This window comes from Dipodomys ordii, unplaced genomic scaffold (assembly GCF_000151885.1).
Source record: "Dipodomys ordii isolate 6190 unplaced genomic scaffold, Dord_2.0 Scaffold22, whole genome shotgun sequence".
Lineage (NCBI taxonomy): Eukaryota > Metazoa > Chordata > Mammalia > Rodentia > Heteromyidae > Dipodomys > Dipodomys ordii.
In genome coordinates this window covers 15459664-15477265 of record NW_012267238.1, presented here as the reverse complement: position 1 = coordinate 15477265, position 17602 = coordinate 15459664, and the positions used below count along the sequence as shown (strand labels likewise).

General features: G+C 39.2%; 1 protein-coding gene and 1 pseudogene across 1 annotated transcript in view; one reads left to right on the top strand and one right to left on the bottom strand.

Annotated features, from left to right (window-relative positions):
* The window catches only part of Tmem135 (transmembrane protein 135), a 229500-nt gene that overhangs the window by 91716 nt on the left and 120182 nt on the right, over window positions 1-17602 (bottom strand). The window lies entirely within an intron of this gene.
* Window positions 729-17171, top strand: LOC105983877 (annotated as a pseudogene).

Below are 17602 nucleotides of genomic sequence, written 5' to 3'. Positions count from 1 at the left end.
AAAGACTAAAAGAGAAACTTCTCTGAAGAGGAAATAAGAATGGCCAATAGACACATGAAGAAATGCTCAACCTCCCTAGCCATAAACGAAATGCAAATCAAAACAACATTGAGATACCACCTCACCCCAGTCAGAATGGCTAAAATCAAGAAATCTAATAACAACAGATGCAGGAGGGGATGTGGACAGAAGGGAACCCTACTACCTTGTTGGTGGGAGTATAAACATGTTCCACTTTGGAAAGCAGTATGGAGATTCCTCAAAAGACTCCACATAGAGCTCTCCTATGACCCAGCAATCCCACTTTGGGCATTTACTCAAACGATTACAAACAAGGCTTTACTAAAGCTACCAGCACAACTATGTTTATTGCAGCATTATTCACCATAGCTAAGATATGGAACCAACCCTGATGCCCCTCAGTAGATGAATGGATCAAGAAAATGTGATATATGGACACTGGGAGGAAGATGGCAGAGGAGAAGCTGGAGGATAAACAAGCTCTCACATACAAAGCAGTTTTAGTGTTCCAGTGAACAATCCTAGCCTAGAGAATCACACCAAGTGTGCCATCACAGTACAGAGAGTTTGGCCAGAGAGGGAAAATCCAGACAAGGAGACAGATCTGAGCACTTACTGGTAGCTGAGGCTGTGGCTGCTGCAGTGGAAGCCTCAGCGGCTACGGCCGCCATAACTACAACACAGAGAGACTGGGACAAAGGCTCCAGATGCAGCAGGTGAGCAGATTCTACTCAACACCAGCAAGAACTGACAAGGAGCAGATATCTTCATCCTGCATATCACAGACAGGAACCAACACTAGGGCTGAGTAGAAGCCTGACATACTCACTCCTTCTCAGGGAGCAGAGGAGGGAAGGCTGCCCCCTCCCCTACCACCAGAGATCTCCATCTTTGATACTGACAAAGGCCCAGCTGAGCAGCTAGCTCCAACTCAGGCCTTGAAAGAAAACAAAAGAGTCATTTAGCAGGTCACAGGAACCTGACCTGACCTGCCAGGCTCAGCTTCACCCAGGGAAAAGTCATCTCCGCCCAGGCAGAGGCAGCTCGCCCCCCCACCCCAGGAGTGACTTTCTTCACTGGGTAAACAGAGCTAGAGGCTGCCCATCCCTACAGCAGCCTGACAATCAATTGAAATTCAGTAAACATAAACCCTGAGAATGGCTCCAGGCTGGGCTCTGTGAGTGTCTCAGGAGCTAGCCCCTCAGGGAAAAGCTACTGTTTGCTGAAAGGCCTCAACCCTACCCAGAACCTAGCCTCATCACTGCATCTCCAAACTAGAGGAAACAGCCATCTCCATCTTCTGTGATACTCAAAGCAGATCTCCCTCCCACTGAACTAGCCTGGGAAGAGGATCACAAAATCCTGGGTAAGGCAGAGCATTATTCTGCCTGCTCAAACAAACTGACTTAAGAAACCAATCAAGCCACAGGAAAACCAAACACCACAAGCAGACCAGAGACTACAGGAAGAGACTGGTTACAGACACAAGGGAGATACAGGATCTTCCAATTCCACGACTCTTCCCCCCCCCCAAAAAAAAAATCAAAGAACTCTTTTTTGTAGCATTTTTAAATTTTTATTTTTATTTTAATTGTTTTCTATTAATCTTTTTTTCTTTCTTTTTTCCTCTGATCATTTTTATTTTTTTGGTGTGTGTGTGTGTGTGTGTGTGTGCTTTTTTGTAAATCACTTTTGACCTGTTAGTCCCTTTTTATTTTTATTTTTTTATTCTTTTTTTTTCCTCTTTCTTTTTTTTTGTGTGACTTAATTGCTATTCTGCTCATCCCCATATATAAACCCTTCATCGATTATTAGGCCTTATCCCCCATTGTATATGAACTTAATCCAGAAATTTATTACTTAATTGACAACTTCTTAGGCTTAACTTCTTTAATAGCAGTATTATATCTTTATATCTATATAATTTTCAAGTAACTAACTTTAAGAATTGTTATTTTTTGGTTTTTCATCTCACCTTTCTATCCCTCCCTTACTCTCATTCTATTCTTCTTCTCTCAATATCATTTTTTTCAAACTTACATAATTTTTAAGTGTTTTAATTTTTAAATTTAAATTTTTGTTCTTCCATTTTTTTTTAAATCTCTCTCCTATCATTCTGTCCAATCCATTTCCCTCTCTGAGATTAAGACTTGGTTAAATTCACTCTCCTTTTACCTCTCCACATCCCTCTAACCCTATTTTTCCCCACATTTCTCCCTGAATCTAATAATTTCTGATTTGCCAAATTCTTCCTTGTTGTTCTTAGCCCATTAATCCCTAGTTGTTTGATGTTGACTAGATTGTATCTGTTGAACTAGATTGTATAACTACAGGACTTTAGTTGATGCTTGCCTTAAAATAGTGTTCTAGCACAAAATTGGTGTTACTTTCATACCAAATGAGCAGAACAAGCCGGAAAAACACAAAAAAATGGCAAGTCCGGGTATCAAAACTCCCACTCATGGTAATCCGGTGACAGAAGACTTAATGAATAATCCAGAGGAGAGTTCCAAAAAAGCTCTACAAAAACTACTGGTAAAAATGGTGAAAACCTGCTAAGGACTCACTGCGAGCATGATAGGGAGAAAGAGAAGGCAAATCAAAGATTAATACAGGAATCTCATGAGCAAGAGGAAGTTACTCAAAGATTGATACAGGAATCTCGTGAGCGAGAGGAAGCTACTCAAAGATTTATATAGTACTTGCGTGAGCAGGTTGAGAACAATCAAAGAGAAATAAAGGAATTGCATGAACAGGCTGAGCACAGTCAAAAAGAAAGACAGGAATTGTGTGAGCATGCTGAGAACAGTCAAAGAGAACTACAGGAATTGCGTGAACATGAGGAAGCTAATCAAAGAGTAATACAGGATTTGCGAGAGTGGGATGAGAATAGACAAAGATCAACAGAGGCATTCATAGAATCCATAAACAGACAGCTGAAAGAAGTCAGGGAGACCACAAATGGAATGCTGAATGGAGCCCGACAAAAGGAATCGGAATCCAAGGAAACCATAACCAATCAACTAAGTGATTTGAGAATAAACACTGAACACCAAATTAAGGAAGTAAAGGAGTTCATACAAGATCTAAAACAAAGCTCCAACAAAGAATTTGAAGCCATCAAAGCCAACCAATTATAAGGAAAAGAAATAAAAAAGCAAAGTAGAAAGTCTTGACAGTAGGTTAGACCATGCAGAAGATCAAATCTCAGGAATTGAATACAGACTAGATAGTACAGAGAAAGAACATGCAACTACCCAAGACAAATCCAAGAAATATGATAGATCTAGTCAACATTTGGAAGACACTATCAGAAACCCTAATGAGGATAATGGGTGTTGAGGAGCACCTAGAGACAGAAGTTAATGGTCTAAGAAATTTGTTTAACAGGATCCCAGCAGAGAACTTCCCAAACATACAAAAAGATAGGCCTATTCAGATACAAGAAGCTTTTAGAACCCCAAATAGACCAGACCACAAAAGGACATCCCACCGTCACATTATAATCCTGCACAGTATCAATTCAGACCAAGGAAAAGATCCTTAAAGCTGTCAAGGAGAAAAGAGCAATCACCTATAGAGCGAAACCAATTAGAATCACCTCAGATTTCTCAGCAGAGACAATTAAAGCAAGAATGATATGCCATGCCCTAAAGACAAACAACTATCAACCAAGAATACTGTACCCAGCTAAACTCTTCTTCATAACTGAAGGCCAAATAAAAACCTTCCATAGCAAAGAAAAACTGAAACAATATATCTCCACCAAAACCGCCCTACAAAAGATACTTAAAGATGTCCTACACATAGAAAACTAACAAGACCACAATAAAGGCCAGGAAACCACACCCACGAATCCAAGAACCATAGGAAGAACCCAGTTGCCTCAGCCCCCAAGAAGGTGGATAACATGGCAGAACTCCCAAACACCTCTCAGCCCTAACTCTCAACATAAACTGACTTAACTCCCCAATTAAGCAACATTGACTATTTGGATTAAAAAGCAAGATCTTTCGATCTGTTGCTTTCAGGAGTCACATCTTGCCCATAAAAACACATTTTGAAAGTGAACGGCTGGAATAAAATCTACCAAGCAAACGGCCCCCATAAACAGGCGGGAGTTGCAATCCTAATATCAGATAAAATAGACTTCAAATTAAAATTAGTCAGAAGAGATAAAAAAGGTTGCTACATACAAATTAAAGGATCTCTCCTTCAGGAGAATATTACAATTCTAAATCTCTATTCGCCAAACAACGGAGCACCCAAATTTATCCAAGAAACACTGCTTTCCCTCAAATCTCGCATAGATCCAAAGACAATTGTTAGGGACTTTAACACACAACTATCCCCACTAGATAGATCAACTCGGCAAAAACTCAACAGAGAAACCACAGATCTAAACAACTGCATAGATCAACTAGATTTAACAGACACCTACCGAATATTTCACCCAGCAACATCAGAATACACCTTTTACTCAGCAGCACATGGAACATTTTCCAAAATAGATCACATTTTAGGTAACAAAGCAAACTTGTCCAAATTCAGAAACACTGAAGTTATTCCTTGCATTCTCTCAGACCAGAAGGGAATAAAATCAGAATTCAACACCAAAAGCCACCAAAGAAAGTCATTTAACACGTGGAGGCTGAACAATACACTGTTGAATCACCAGTGGGTCATGGAAGAGATTAGAAAGGAAATTCAAATGTTTATGATACTCAACAAAAATGAACACAAAATTACCAGCTCCCCTGGGACACAGCAAAGGCAGTACTTAGCGGCAAGTTTATATTTCTAAGTTCTTACATCAACAAATTGGAGAGATCTGAACCAACAATATAATGAGACATCTGAACCACCTTGAAAAAGAGCAGCAAGATAAACCCCAATCCAGTAGATGGAAAGAAATAATTAAAATTAAATAAGAATTAAATTAATTAAAATTCAAAAATTAACAAAATTAACAAAATTGATAGAACCTTAGCAAATCTTATCAGAAAAAGAAGAGAACACACCCAAACATATAAACTCAGAGATGAGACTGGAAACATCACCACAGAAACAACCAAGATTCAGAACATTATAAGGGAATACTTCTCAAACCTTTATGCTAATAGTTTGAGAACTTGGCAGAAATGGACCTTTTCCTAGCAAATATTGACATGCCAAAATTAAAGCAAGATGAAGTAAACCATCTTAACAGGCCCAAATCAAGCACTGAAATAGAAACAGCAATAAGAGACCTCCCATCTAAGAAAAGCCCAGGACCAGATATATTAACAGCAGAATTCCACAAGGCTTTCAAAGCAGAGCTCACACCAATACTCCTTCAACTCTTCAATGATACTGAAAAAGGAAGTTCACTACCGATCTCATTCTATGAAGCCATCATAACCCTCATCCTAAAACCAGGCAGGGAATCATCAAAGAAAGAGAACTATACACCCATTTCTTTGATGAACATTGCTGCAAAACTTGTCAACAAAATTTTGGCCAATCGACTTCAACAATTCTTCCAAAAAATCATACACTGCGATCAAACAGGATTCATTTCAGGGATGCAAAGCTGGTTCAATATACGCAAATCAATTAATATAATTCATCACATCAACAAGGACAAGGATAAGAAGCACATGGTTATCTCAACAGATGCAGAAAAAGCATTTGACAAGGTCCAACACCCCTTTATGATGAAGGTACTGGAAAAACTAGGAATCCAGGGAACATTCCTCAATACAATAAAAGGCTGTATATGACAAACCTATGGCCAGCATTATACTTAATGGTGAAAAATGAAAGTTATTTCGTCTAAACTTAGTAATGAGACAAGGATGTCCATTCTCTCCACTTCTCTTCAATTTAGTATTAGAATACCTAGCTACAGCAAACATAAAAGATGCAAACATAAAAGGAATCTAAATAGGGAAAAATGAAGTAAAACTCTTCCTCTTTACAGATGACATGATCTTGTATTTAAAGAATCCCACGGACTCCACTCCCAAATTACTCAAGCTGATTCAAAACTTTGGCAAAGTAACAGAGTATAAAATTAACCCTCAAAAATCAATGGCTTTTCTGTATGCGAACAATGAGAAAAGCATGGCTGAAATCAGGAAAGCAACTCCATTCATAACAGCCACACAAAAAAAAAATACCTAGGAATTAACTTAACCAAAGACGTGAAGGACCTCGATGATGAAAACTTTGAAAACCTGAAAAAGGAAATCCAAACAGAACTTAGAAAGTGGCAAAAACCTCCCATACTCCTGGATTAGAAGGATCAATATAGTGAAAATGGTAATACTTCCTAAAGCTATCTACAAATTCAATGCGATACCTATCAACATTCCAACCTCATTCTGCAAGGAAATAGAAGAGGCAACCCAAAAATTCATATGGAACAATGAAAGACCCTGAATAGCAAAAACAATCCCTAACAGAAAGAACAGTGTTAGAGGAATATCAATACCAAATTTCAATCTCTACTACAAAGCCATAGTAATCAAAACAGCTTGGTACTGGCACAAGAACAGACCTCAGGACCAATGGAATAGAATTGAAAATCCAGATATGAACTCACAGACCTATAGCCATCTAATTTTCAATAAGGGAGCTAAAAAAAAAGGAATGGAAGAAAGACAGCCTCTTCAGTAAATGGTGCTGGCAAAATTGGTTAGCTACTTGTAGAAAACTAAAGTTAGATCCTTATATATTTGTATGTCCCTCCCCCACATTGCAACAAGGAGATGTACTAGTCGTTATGTCAAAAACAAACTTTACAACTTTGGTGGGGGGTGGGGGTGAGGATTCGGTCGGTGGGGGGGGGATGGGGAGAAGGGATCTGAAGGGGAAACAAAGGAGGAGGCTACAATGCTTGATATGTACTCATTATCTTGCCCATGTAATTGTAATCCCTCTGTACAGTATTTTCACAATTTAAAAAAAAAAGAAAAAAAATTCAATCCCCCAACAACAAATCCTCAAAGAAATAACTGCCCAATTAATAAGTGGGCTAAAGACTTAAAGAGAAACTTCTCTGAAGAGGAAAGAAGGATGGCCAATAGACATATGAAGAAATGCTCAACCTCCCTAGCCATAAAAGAAATGCACATCAAAACAACATTGAGATACCACCTCACCCCAGTTAGAATGGCTATAATCAAGAGCTCTAGTAACAACAGATGCTGGAGGGGATGTGGACAGAAGGGAATCCTACTTCATTGTTGGTGGGAATGTAAACTTGTTCAACCACTTTGGAAAGCAGTATGAAGGTTCCTCAAAAGACTTCACATAGAACTCCCCTATGACCCAGCAATCCCACTTTTGGGCATTTACCCAAATGATCACAAACAAGACCACACTAAAGCTACTAGCACAGCTATGTTTATTGCAGCATTATTTACCATAGCTAAGATATGGAATCAACCCAGATGCCCCTCAGTAGATGAATGGATCAAGAAAATGTATATATACACAATAGAATTCTATGCCTCCATCAGAAAGAATGACATTGCCCCATTTGTTAGGAAATGCAAAGACTTGGAAAAAATTATATTAAGCGAAGTAAGCCAGGCCCAAAGAAACATAGGCCCCATGGTTTCCCTTATTTGCAATTACTAGTATATGTGTCTGAGTCAAGCAGAAACAATCAGATAAGCTGACGTTAGGCAAAATGAACTCCAAGATAGTACTCAAAATTTTTTCTTTCTTGTGATTGTTTCTAACATATTTATTTATAAGATGATTTTTTTGTTGCTTTGTATGTCACTCCCCCACGGTATATACTCCAGTATTTGATGTTGGTATAATTTGTGGAGGAGAAGGGACCCATTGCAACAATGAGATGTACAATAGTTAGGTCGAAAAATGAATGATACAACTTTGGACCAGCAAGGGAGGGGAGGGGAAGGGGAGGGAGAGGGGGGAGTGGGAAGGGATGGGAAGGGGAAACAAAGGAGGAGGCAACAATGCTTGATAAGAAATGTACTCCTTACCTTGCCCATGTATTTGTAACACCTGTGGATGGCATTTTCACAAAAAAAAAAAAGAGAGAGAAAGACAAATGAAGGGGAGATGTGGAGAATTCAGTCAAGAATCCAATGTCTCAGGGATGGTAAGGGGAAACAAAGGAGGAGACAATACAAAATGTACTCATTACCTTGCTCATGTAATTGTAACCCCTCTGTAAGGTATTTTCACAATAAGAAAACTTATTTTAAATACCCCAATGTCTAGCCTACCAAGTAAGCAGAATGGGGGAAGAGGTCGGTAGCTGAGTTGTGGGTGAGAATGTTGAAAGGGGTGACACTGATCAAGATATAATGTACTCATAAATGGGTTTGTTAAATGATAACAACTACTTAATTATGACAAAACAAGCATTTAAAAAAAGAAAATGTGATATATATATATATATATATATATATATACACACATATACATACATACATACACAATGGAATTATATGCCTCCATCAGAAACAATGACATCACGCCATTTGTTAGGAAATAGAAAGACTTCGGAAAAATTATATTAAGTGAAGTAAGCCAGGCCCAAAGAAACATAGGTCCCATCATTTCCCTTATTTGCAATAACTAGCATAAGTCTAAGTAAGACAAGCAGAAAAGGTCAAAAACTATGTATGTATGACCATATAGGATGTTGTTAAGTGAAATGAGCCCCAAGATAGGGACACAAGAGGTTTTATCTTTGTTGCTGTTGTTTTTAATGTACTTATACTGTACTATGGCATTCTTTTTTGTTTCTTTTGTATGTTCTTCTCCCATGTATGATCCATTTTCACAGTAATTGATGCCGATGCCCTGCATTTTGTATATACATTTTTCTAATTTGGGGAGGGGAAGGGAAATACCAAAATGCTGAAATAAGGATACAGGTTGACCCATTATAACAATGAGATGTACAAGACACTATGTTGAAAATGAACTTTACAGCTTGCGGGGAGGGAGCAGTTGGGGAGGGAAGGGATGGTAGGGAAAAACAAAGGAGGCAGTAACTGCTCCATAGGAAATGTACTCATTACTCATGTAACTGTAACCCCTCTGTACAGTATTTTTACAATAAAAACCATATTTTAAAAAAATCTTAGGTATAGCACCCAGGGCATAAGTTCATTTTTTTCCATACAAGGAAAAAAGAAGCCAGATGCTGGTGGCTCACGCCTGTAATCCTAACTACTCAGGAGGCTGAGAGCTGAGGATCATGGTTCAAAGCCAGCCCAGGCAGGAAAGTATGTGAGACTCTTATCTCCAATAAACCACTAGAAAACCAGAAGTGGCGCTGTGGCTCAAGCAGTAGAGTGCTTGCCTTGAGCTGAAGAGTGCAGGGGCAGCGCCTAAGCCCAGTGTTCAAGCCCTGCGACCAACCAAAAAAAAAAAAAGAATTAGAGCTTTTACAAGTTTCACTTGATAATGAAATACCTGCTAATATCGTGTATGCAGAAAATAAAATAGTAAGCTAAAATCTCTATGTAAGAGAGCACATTATTTATGTAACTAACCAGATTTCAGAAAAGTAAAAACAAAAATATCCATAATCCTCAAAGCTTCTATAAAATTACTATTGTATTAACTTTCTAAAATGACTAATTCAGATATTACAAACAAAAGCTAAATACCTGTCTTGTTTATGGATGTGGTGAGATTAGAGGATTCAAGGCCTGAACCAGTTTATCTGTGAGTTCACCAAACATGATTAACAGTGGCAAACATGTTACTTTCTCAACTCAGAAAAAAATTTCAACTCCCACATGTCATTCTGCACGTTAAAGAGACAGAGGTGAAAAGTTCTGCCTTAACTCAGGACAAACTTACAGCTGAAAAAATATTGTGTTTTCAGTGGGGCAAAGTAGACAGCTCACTGTAGCACAGCCTCCTTGTTATAAATAGACAATTTGTAGTAATTTCATTATTTTCCCCCAAAGGGAGGTATTCCCATTAACCTCAAGCAAGAATAAGAAACAGACTTGAGGTGACAGGATTTTCCCTCAGAGACATTACAAAAATAAAATAGAGCTTCCAGATTACTTTAGAAAGGTCACAGCAGGGCCATCTACAGTATAGCAAAGCTGCTTCTTACCATCTGGTAAACGTAGAAATGGAGGCTTTTAGCTAATGTGGTCAGTAAAACACCACAACTCACTACTGCACCAAACCACACTCTCCTGCAGACAAAGGCTAACAGCCCTGCTACAGCTGAGCTCACATTTTTTATGTCCACTGAGAGTCAATTTATTCTAGATACATAACCCAAGAGAAAACAGCCAACAAACAGGAGGATACAGAATCTCATTAATGTTGTTTGAAACACAGAATATGGGTAGGTTCCTCAGGTATGGAATGCCACTTCTCCCAATAGTGGGCCCTGGGCCTACAATCAAGCCATCTGCCAGTTCCCTAGGTATCAGTTCATTCCAGACATCATGTAAGAAAATCCCTCCTTCATTAGGCATGGTATTGCTCATATCTGGTTGCTTCTCACCATTTCTGTCCAGCTGTGGATTCCTCTCTTCCTACTCACTTCTCACTGATTAACATTTCTTCAAGCAGGAAAGGTCATGAACTGATGTTTTTCCCTAAAGAACATTCAGATGAGTCTTAGAAAACATTAGATTGTGGTTGAATTCTTGTCTAGAGGAACTATAGAAATGCTTCTCAGCTCCATTTCTTTGAAGAACCTAGCTATTCAGTGCTATCTTTCAACATAAACCAACACACAGTGTTGTCTTCCAGCTTCTGTGCTATCAGTGAAAGGTCAAGGCCCAGGCTGTGCTGAATAACCTTAAAATTTTTTCACTTTAAAATAGTAATAGAATAAATGTAGACTGTCTAGATTATACTCCAAAATAATGACTTGAATAATGTCAGATGCAATATATATAGAGATAGATAGATAGATATAGATAGATAGATAGATATAGATATATATACATCTTAGGGTTAGAATCAAACACATTCATTTTATTTAGTCATATAAACCACAGATTTGGTTACATCTCTCACACAGACTCTGGGTTTGTGTCTATGTGTCTGTGGGTGTGTGTACACACTGCTCTTGGAGCTTGAACTCAGGCCTGCACACTGTCCCTGACCTTTTTAGCTCAGAGCTAACTAGCATTCTTCCACTTGAGTCACTACTCCACTTCCAGCTTTTCTGGTGGTTAATTGGAAATAAAAGTCTCATAGACTTTCGTTCCAAGGCTGGCTTTGAAATCAGATCCCAACCTTTTGAGTAGCTGAGATTACAGGTAACTGGCTTCATGCAAAATTTTCAGAACTTTGTAAATCAGAACTACAAACAGACAGGAAAACATCTCAGTAAACACTCTAAATGTCCTGCTGTTAAGGTCACCCAAGCCATTAATGGAGGTACAAAAAAAAACTAAACTAATTGTAGTTTTACACAGGCCCAGTCTTGGAATAAATGTGTGTGTGTGTGTGTGTGTGTGTGTGTGTGTGTATGTGTGTGCAGCAACACTTAGAAGCATTTTTTTAATTTCTTAATTTTTATATCCTTAAAATTATAACATATAATTATAAATGCTTCTTTTCTAGTTATTTTCTTCTCATTTAAAATAGTCCATTTTTATATATTAATTTATCATTTTAAAAAAGATCTCATGGTAGACTAAATGATATGCCATATTTAATACACTGAAAACATTTTTCTTTTGCTGGCTTATTACGCTGGCTGTTTACTTAGAGGTAAGTAAGAACCTAGTATACATTATTTTTTTCTGTACTTGATGCACTAAATTTGAAGAATGCTATGATGTGTTTTTAAAGTATCTCAAAATTGAAACACTTAGATTCTCCTATTAGAAAATATATCTTAGAAATAACTTAAGGCAAATATAACTTGTATTTCTACAAGACCATAAATCATTTACATTTTAACTAAATAATTAGCCTCACATATCCAAAACTCAGCTGGCCAACAAGTCCAACTATGAACAAATCCAATTACCTAAAATATTAGTTTTAAAGTTTTAGTTTTTCAAGCAAAGAAATTCCTTGTTCAAACAACACCAGACTTGCAGACACTGTAAGTAAACCAAATGCAGAAATGCTCTGCCTGATGTACAGCAAGGGCCCGAATTCCCCCTATCTCCTACACCACATCGTCACTAGTAGGCTTACCAAAAATCTGGATATATCACAGAAAATACTACTGGAACACATTCAGGAAAAAAAAAGTCACTGTGTCCTCCACCTATGCTCTCTTCTCAAAAAAAAAAAAAAATTCAGAAACAGGGAGGAGAGAAGAGAAATTCTACAATAACCATATACTTAGTTTGAAGGAAGTAATGTCAAGTACTTTTTCCAAGATAAGTCTGCTTTGAGTTTACATAATAACTTGCCAGTATAGGTTAAATGGTCTTCAACAAACAGCAAATTAAGGGGGGGAAAGGAGATGGTAGAAGATGTATAAACATAGAATAATGAAGTTATAGTTGAACATAAAGAAAAAATAAAACCCTGGTCAGAATGATATATTATTGCAAAGAAGGCTACAATAATTTTCCCAATCCTCTCATCCACTAATGAAGAGATATAGTTGTGTTCTCTTCTCTTCCTCACCCTCAGATTTGTTTTGCTTCAAAAGATATGAAAAAAATGGTAACATGTCAGGCACCGGTGGCTCAGCCTATAATCCTAGCTACTCAGGAGGCTGAGATCTGAGGATCACTGTTCAAAGCCAGCCCTGGCAGGCAAGTCCATGAGGCTCTTATCTCCAATAAACCACTAGAAAACCAGAAGTAGTGCTGTGGCTCAAGTGGTATAGCACTCACCTTGAGTTTAAGAGCTGAGGGACAGCACTTAGGCCCAGAGTTCAAGCTCCACGACTGATCCAAAAAAAAAAAAAGTGATAATGTGTAATACTCCACAGTCTACTGCTCCCCTTTTAGCCTCTAGAGATTACTGTGCAAAGAAATCTGACCTAGCCAATTTAAGGAAGAGCAGCAACAATGACATAAAAACCAACCATCAGCTTAATATGTGATAAAATGTAATTAACAAGCAAGGCTCCAAATGACTACTGAGACATGAGTGTGTCTAGAAGACACTGCACAGCAGAGCCTGAACCAAAGTTGTAACCTGCAGAATCATAACCAAGTGGGAGGGGAGGACAGAGCCCACAGACAACATGCAAACACAAACCTCTTCTGGGTTAGCAGCCAGCCTTTTTTCAAGTCATTAAATTTGGGAGTACTTTACTATGTAGCAATAGATAAGAAAAAAATCAAAAAGTTAATGCCATCTGGAGATCATTTAATGTACAACAAAGATCCATCTCCAATATGCTAGGTCCTAAGGCATAAGTATTAAACCATAACATGCCTCATAATAATAAAAAAAATTCTAGCTAATCACTAATGTCTTGAAAAGGCAAAACATGTGACATATTATTATTAAAACAAATTATATAAGGTAATTTAAAATGTTTTTAAAATCAAAACTAATAGGGGCTGGGAAGGTGGCCTAGTGGTAGAGTGCTTACCTTGCATGCATGAGGACCTTAGCCGGAAGTGGGGCTGAGGCTCAAGTGGTAGAGCGCTGGTCTATCAGCTGAAGAGTTGAGGGACAGCGCCCAGGCACGGAGTTCAGGCCCTAGGACTGACCCCACCAAAAAAAAAAATCCAAACTAATAGAAAACTTGGACATTTATGTTCTTGAAAATCACTCTATACTCTTTAGAATACTACAGAAATTACTACAGGAAATAAGAAAATTTCTGTACTGTCTATTCTTCATTATATTTTTCATTAGTTCTAAATAGAAGGTCATTGTGGATATATAAAACATAGAACATACTTTTTAATGATCTAATAAAGATGCATATTTGGGGTGCTAAAACATTCATTCAATATTTTAAAAACTTGGCTTAAAAAGTCTTAAAACTAATTAGTTGTTTTAATAGCAGAAATTTGGCATAAAGCAACCACAATTTCACTCTTTCCTTCCCTTAACATTCCATGGTGATATAATACGGGGGAGTTTAAATACCATTCAATTTTACAAATGCTGTAATTACTAGTGTGTGTATATATGTATATATAGTCTTATAACATAATGCTGCAGCCAAAGAAAATGTTGAAACTCATGAAAAGCTATGCCAAAATCTAGTCTACATAGGTAATATTTTCCTTACCAAAAAAACTCTTATTCACTTGGTGATTTACATAGGGTAGCACACAAAGAAGTAACTTTCTAATACAGGTCTCCTGTTGATAAGAATTCCCTAATCGTACGTCTCACTTTTGTCTACCAGGAAAACTACTGCAATGCTGTCAGGGTGAAGAAGATCTAAGTACACAGAAGTCTGAAAGGGCTGAATTTCACCTTGAAAGATCACCTGATCACCCCATAAGTCTCTAGTAATAGTGCATGGCACTAATGCTTCACAAGAGAAATGAGAGGGATCTCATTCACGTTTTCAGAGACTTTGAAATTAAGATGCAAGGATGGAACATGCATGCACTTTCCATTATGTTCTCTTCTCTTGGATATTAAGTTACCTACTCCTTCTTTTTTTTTGGGTCCGGTCATGGGGCCCGAACTCTGGGCCTGGGCACTGTCCCTCAGCTCTTCAGCTCAAGGCTAGCGCTCTACCACTTGAGCCACAGTGCCACTTCCGGCTTTTCTCTTTTTGCTTATGTGGTGCTGAGGAATCGAACTCAGGGCCTCAGGCATGCAAGACAAGCATTCTACCACTGAGCCACCTTCCCAGCCCTTAAGTTACCTACTCCTTCTATGAGGGATAGGATTCAAGAACAGAAGGTAAGCCTGGTGAGTTTATTCTTCAACCAAATTGGAATGCCATAAATGTTATACCTATGATCAACATGTTTTGAGTGATAATAAAGCTATCCTAGGCCTATTATCTCCATGTCTGAGAAATTGGCAAACTGAATAAAGTTCACTAGAGGCCCATTTCTTTTTATTTTTTAATTGTGAAAATATAGAGGGGTTACAATTACATGGGCAAGATAATGAGTACATTTCTTATCAAGCATTGTTGCCTCCTCCTTTGTTTCCCCTTCCCATCCCTTCCCATCTCCCAACCCACCCCCCACTCCCACCCCCACCCCCCACCCTCCCAGCCTGCTGGCTAAAGTTGTAAAGTTCGTTTTTCGACATAACGACTTGTACATCTTAGGGAAACAGGTGGATCCATTGCAACAATGAGATGTACTAGAGACCCATTTCTGTATGAAAAGTTTAAACTGGATTCCTTGGTTAGTACAGATAGAAAGTCTGCATTAGAGACAAGAACTATTTCTTTGCTACTACCTCCTTCATGTCAAGAGGTACTTTTCTTTTTCTTTTCTTTCTGCTTTGATAAATAAATCAAAAAGTAGAAGAGAAACATTAAAGTCAACTTGTGGCTTAGAACTCAAATGTCTCCCTGAGGGCCATATGTTGCAGGCCTGGTCACCAGCCCGTGACACCATGTAGGAGATGAGGCCTAGAGTAAGGAAGCTGGGACATTGGAAACAGACCTTTGCAGGAGCTACTGCAGTTCTGGACTCTCCAGTGTCTCCTTTGTTTCTGGCCACTATGTGGTCTGTCATGCACGCTCTGTCATGCACTTCTACCATGATGTACTTCTTGCCACAAGTTAAGAACCAAAATAGGTCTTTCCTTCTTCTACATTGTCAATTTCAGATATAAGGATCACAGTGCTAGAAACTTGATCAGCATTAGGCCAAAGTCCATAGCACCCATTAAAAGGACTAATTCTTAAACAAATATTCTCATTTTAAACACCAAAAATACACAGTGGGCCTCTAGGTCAGTCATGGAGAGCCTTGGCCTAGTGGAATGGGAACAGTGATCCCCCCACCCCACCCCAGGAGCTGCTTGGAGACTTAGTGGCACTATCAGGAATAGCTGAGGCTGATGTCCTCCTATTTCTTGGGGATTCTGAAAGCCAAGGGGACCCTGAGCCCACCAGAACGTCAGGCCCTGTTTGGTTCTTGGGAACTCATCTATGGCACCAGCCAAGAACTGCTTCCCACTGGGCGCTGGTGGCTCATGCCTGTAATCCTAGCTACTCATGAGCCTGAGATTTGAGGGTCGCAGTTCGAAGCCACCTGGGGCAGGAAAGTCCATGAGACTCTTATTTCCAAGTAACCACCAGAAAACTGGAAGTGGAACTATGGCTTAAGTAGTAGAGTACTCACCTTGAGCTGAAGAGCTGAGGAACAGCGCCCAAGCCCAGAGTTCAAGCCCAACAACCAATAACAACAACAACAACAAAATCTGGTTTCCTACCTAGAGGAAGGGAACTGGGGACAGGGGCTAGAAGGGTCACTCTCCCCACCTGGGACTCTACACCCAATTTGCTGCCAATGCAGAAAGATCCCAGACTACCTTACTGGAGCGGATTAAAAAAATAAAAAAACAAATGTTTCTGGAGGTGTGTGCAGCTTCCAGAAGGCTGCTGAGACTGGGGGCCTTCAGTGCCAGGACCTACTCTCCCTACCTCTGCAAAGGCTCCAGCAGTATGAGAATCCCACCATTGCTTTGGCTGAAAACACAGGTCCCAATAGCCCTGACCACCAACAGCTAACACAGGCTGCCTGGCTAATAAGTGAGACTGCCTAGAGAGTCCAGGCTATTGGTTAGGAACAGAAGAATGGCCAGCACCTCCTGTGTGTCCAGGCTCTGCTCAGTGAATACCAGGCAATGGGTCTTATTTAAGATGCTGATTTCTATATCAGGACTGGCTGTTGGTGATACCTCCCCCTGGGAGGCCTCAACCTCAAAAGTTCTTTCTCGTTTCTGATGCACTCTTTATAGCCAAGTCCCAACCTTTCCTGCACCTGAGGATTGGCATTTTTGTTTGTAGGACCCTCTACCCCATGACCCAGTATCAACTTCAAGGAGTCTTTGGACACTCAGGAGACCCTTCTGGTGGACTGCTTAGTCTGTCCATCCCCACTGAGAAGCTACTGCTTATCTCCCCAGACCAAGAAGACCTGTCACATTGGCACCACAGCCTAACTTTAGCTATCAGAACTAGGGGACTCTCCACAGGACTCAAACAAATTCTGGAACTGGGTTATTCAGGGATAGGTCAGAGCCAGAAGCATAAAGCAATCTTCTGCACTAAATAAAGCACAGAACCCTACATAGTTGGACAAGGATCATTTTGTGTTTGCCAAGCTACTCCAGGGCATTTGACTAGCTCTAAAGAATTAAAACACCAACTCCAATACAGCTGAACCAGATCCCCTGATGCTGATGAAGGGACAGGCAAGTGAATGCTGACTGCAGCTGATTTATCGACTTTGTACCTTTGTAAAGGTGGCTGTTTTTATGTTATATATAGTTTTTCTTTTTGAGGCAGGGCATCACTGTGTAGTTCAAGTTGGCTTCAACCTTCACATTCCTCTGGCCTCACTTTCTGAGCCCTAGGACACAGGCGCATACCACTACACCCAGCTGTTATGTACACCTCCTAGAATTTATTCTCCTGCTAGATTTTAATAAAGTGGTGTTTTTAATTATTTTTAAACCCATTTGCACATCACTTTGGAATGTTACA